Source organism: Herpailurus yagouaroundi, unplaced genomic scaffold (assembly GCF_014898765.1).
Source record: "Herpailurus yagouaroundi ecotype Mexico unplaced genomic scaffold, PumYag 29, whole genome shotgun sequence".
Taxonomy (NCBI): domain Eukaryota; kingdom Metazoa; phylum Chordata; class Mammalia; order Carnivora; family Felidae; genus Herpailurus; species Herpailurus yagouaroundi.
The window spans coordinates 59,153,541-59,157,878 of NW_024412377.1; positions in this window are offsets into that span (position 1 = coordinate 59,153,541).

The window sequence follows — 4,338 nt, forward strand, 5'->3', positions numbered from 1 at the left end:
TGAGGCTTGGACTTCCAATACTATGTTAAATAACAATGGTGAGAGTGGACATCCCTCTTGTGTTCCTGACCTTAGGGGAAAGCTCTCACTTTTTCCCCATTGAGGGTGATATTAGTGGTGGGTCTTTCATATGTGGCTTTTATGATCTTGAGGTATGATCCTTCTATCCCCCTACTTTCTTGAGGGTTTTTATCGAGAAAGGAGGCTGTGTTTTGTCAAATGCTTTCTCTGCATCTATTGAGAGGCTCATGTGGTTCTTAATCCTTTCTTTTATTGGTGTGATGTATCACATTGACTGTTTTTCAGACATTGAACCAGCCCTGTATCCCAGGTCTAAATCCCACTGGTCGTGGTGAATAATTCTTTTAATATATTGTTGGATCCAGTTAGCTAGTATCTTGTTGAAGATTTTTGTATCCATGTTCATCAGGGAAATTGGTCTGTAGTTCTCCTTTTTATTGGGGTCTTTGTCTGGTTTTGGAATCAAGGTAATGCTGGCTTCATAGAATGAGTTTGGGAGTTTTCCTTCCATTTATATTTTTTGGAACAGCTTCAAGAGAATAGGTGTTAACTCTTCCTTAAATGTTTGATAGAATTCCCCTGGAAAGCCATCTGGCCCTGGACTCCTGTATTTTTGGGAGATTTTTGATTACTAATTCAATTTCTTTACTGGTTATGGGTCTGTTCAAATTTTCTATTTCTTCCTGTTTTAGTTTGGGTACTTTATGTTTCTAGGAATTTGCCCATTTTATTGGTGTAGAGTTGCTCATAATATTCTCTTATTGTTTGTATTTCTGCTGTGTTTGTTGTGATCTCTGCTCTTTCATTCTTGATTTTATTTATTTGGGTCATTTCCTTTTTCTTTTTGATCAAACTGGCTAGTGGTTTATCAGTTTTGTTAATTCTTTCAGAGAACCAGCTTCTGGTTTCATTGATATGTTCTATTGTTTTTTTTTTTTTTTTTTTTTGGGGGGGGTTTTTTTTTTTTTTTGGTTTTGATAGCATTGATTTATGTTCTAATCTTTATTATTTCTGCCTTCTTCTCGTTTTAGGTTTTATCTGCTGTTCTTTTGCCATCTCCTTAAGGCATAAGGTTAGGTTTTGTATCTGAAATCTTTCTTCCTTCTTCAGGAAAGCCTGGATTGCTATATACTTCCCTCTTATGAGTGTCTTTGCTGTGTCCCAGAGGTTTTGGGCTGTGGTGTTATCATTTTCATTGGCTTCCATGTACTTCTTAATTTCTTCTTTAACTTCTTGGTTAGCTCATTCATTCTTTAGTAGGATGTTCTTTAGTTTCTAAGTATTATCTTCCCAAATTTTTCTTGTGGTTCATAGCACTGTGGTCTGAAAAGATGCATGGTATGATCTCTGTCTTTTTGTACTTGTTGAGGGCTGATTTGTGTCCCAGTATGTGATCTAATCTGGAGAAGGTTCCATGTGCATTGAAGAAAAATGTGTATTCCACTGCTTTAGGATGAAATGTTCTGTGTATATCTGTTAAGTTCATCCAGTTCAATGTGTCATTCAAAGCCATTGTTTCCTTGTTGATTTTCTGTTTAGAAGATCTGTCCATTGCTGTAAGTGGGGTGTTCAATTCCCCTACTATTATAGTAGTATTATCAATGAGTTTATATTTGTGATTAACTGATTTATAAATTTGGGTGTATCACATTTGGAGCATAAATGTTTACAATTGTTAAATCTTCTTGGTGGATAGACCCCTTAATTATGACATAATGCCCTTATTAATCTCTTGTTACAGTCTTTATTTTAAAATCTGGATTGTCTGATATAAGTATGGCTGCTATGGCTTTCTTTTGGTAATCATTAGCCTGATAGATGGTTCTCCATCCCCTTTTCAATCAGAAGGCGTCTTTAGGTCTAAAATGGGTCTCTTGTAAACAGCATATAGATGGATCTTGTTTTTTTATCCATTCTGTTACTCTTTTGATTGGAGTGTTTAGTCCATTGACATTTAGAGTGAGTACTGAAAGCTATGAATTTATTGCCATTATGTTGCCTGTAGAGTTGGAGTTTCTGGTGGTGTTCTCTGGTCCTTTCTAGTCTTTGTTGCTTTTGGTCTTTTTGTTTTTATTTCTGTTTTTTTTTTTTTTTGTTTTTTCCTCAGAGAGTCCCCCTTAAAATTTCTTGTAGGGCTGGTTTGGTAGTCACAAACTCCTTTAATTTAATTTTTGTCTATCTCAGAAACTTTATATCTCTTTCTATTTTGAATGACAGCCTTGCTGGATAAAGAATTCTCGGCTGTATATTTTCCCAATTCAGAACATTGAATATATTTTGCCACTCCTTTCTGGCCTGCCAAGTTTTTGTGGATAGGTATGCTGCAAACATGATTTATCTTCCCTTGTAGGCTAAGGACTTTTTTCCTTTGCGGCTTTTATGATTCTTTCCTTGCCTGAGTGTTTCATGAATTTGACTATGATACACCTTGTTGATGGTTGTTTTTTGTTGAATCTAATGGGAGTTCTTTGTGCTTCCTGGATTTTGATGTCTGTGTCTTTCCCCAGGTTAGGAAAGTTTCCCACCATGATTTGCTCACATAAACCTTCTACCCCTTTTTTTCTCTTTTCATCTTGTGGGATCCCTGTGATTCTGATGTCATTCCTTTTTAATGAGTCACTGAATTCTCTAATTCTTATATCATTCTCTTTTTGCCTTAGTCTCCCTCTTTGTTTTTTTCCTGTTTCATTGTTCTCCATGAGTTTTTACTCTATATTGCTGATTTGCTGCTCTGCCTTATCCATCTTTGCTGCTGTGGCATCCAATCAAGACTGTAGCTCAACTATAGCATTTCTTATTTCACCCTGATTAGCTTTTACTTCTTTTATCTCCTCAGATAGGGATTGTAATCTATTTTTAATCCCAGCTAGTATTCTTGTTATCTTGATTCTAAATTCTGGTTAAAACCTCTTGCTTGTATCTGTGTTAAGTCCCTGGCTGTCATTTATTCCTGTTCTTTCTTTTGGGGTGAATCCCTTCATTTTTGTCATTTTGAAGGAAGAAAAGGAATTAATAAAGTTAAAAAAAAGTTAAACAAAAACAACACAAAAAATCAAATAAAGGATGCTAGATCCTAGGTGTGTTTTGGTCTGGTTGTTGAAAGAAACTTGATAGATTAGAGATAAAAGGGCAAGATAAGAAAAGGAAAAAAGGAAAACGTTTGAAATTTGAAAAAATGAGTAGAATAAAATAGAATAAAATGAAATGGAAATAAAATAGAATATAAAAAATTTACAAACAATAAAAAATATAGTAGATAAAAATTTTTAATAAAAATGGAAAATACATTTTTTTTCTCTTTCTGTATTCAAGTATAAGAAAAGAAAAAAACAGATGGACCAGCAAACAGAATCAAATATGATTGAAATTACATCTGGTTTCCCCTTCATAGTCAAACTATGAAGCACTTTATAGTCCATAAACTAAGCAGGCAGAGAGACTTGTGTTCCTCAAGATCGTGTTTGACCCAGTTGGGTGGGACTTAGTGTAACAGCTCCGTTCTCCAGTAGGTGGCGCTGCTTAACTTACTGGGGTGGATTGTTGTGGTGCCTGTAGGCATGTATGCTTATGTGCCGGAGGTTTGAAAATTGTCAACCAGCTACCCAGTCTCTAGTATCGACTCTGTGCTCTTCCCGACAGGCAATTAATCACCCCTCCTTTGTCTCCAGCTTCCATCCACTCCCCTCTTCTACACTGTCTGTAACCAAGCCATCAGGCTGCCAGGGGGCACCTCCCTCCTGACTTTTATCTCAGATGGGGCTGCGTTTCCCAACACCTCACTTCTGAGGGACTGTGACCTGTTCTGACCCTCTGGGGGAGGGCCTTACTGAGAAATGGCCAGGTGCGGGCCCGCCCCCAGGAACATTTGGGAGACTGTGCTGCTGCTGATGCCCAGAGACTGTGGCCAGGCACCATCCTGCCCCAGAAAATGTTCATGTGATTGTGTAGCAGCAGTGTTTCAGGGACTACGGCAAATCACAACACTCATCTGGTGCCAGGCTTCACCCTTAATGTCCTCACTCCAACAGAGAATGTGGCCATTCTCTGGGGTCCACTGGGACTTTTGCCTGTGGGGAGGCTGCACTGCCTCTACCAAATGTCTTCCCAGCAGGGGAACCGCCTCTCCCTGTGTGGCTCAAGGACCTCTCAGATCTCGCACTTTGCTTTCAGGGATTTGTTCTTCCTACCAGAGCGCTGCCAGGTATTGAGCTGTGGAGTTCCAGGTTCTGCACTTCCCCTGTTTATAGAGTCTTAATGGAATTTAAACCCTCTCCTTTCTCCTCCTTTCTCCTCCTTTCTCCTCCTTTCTCCTCCTTT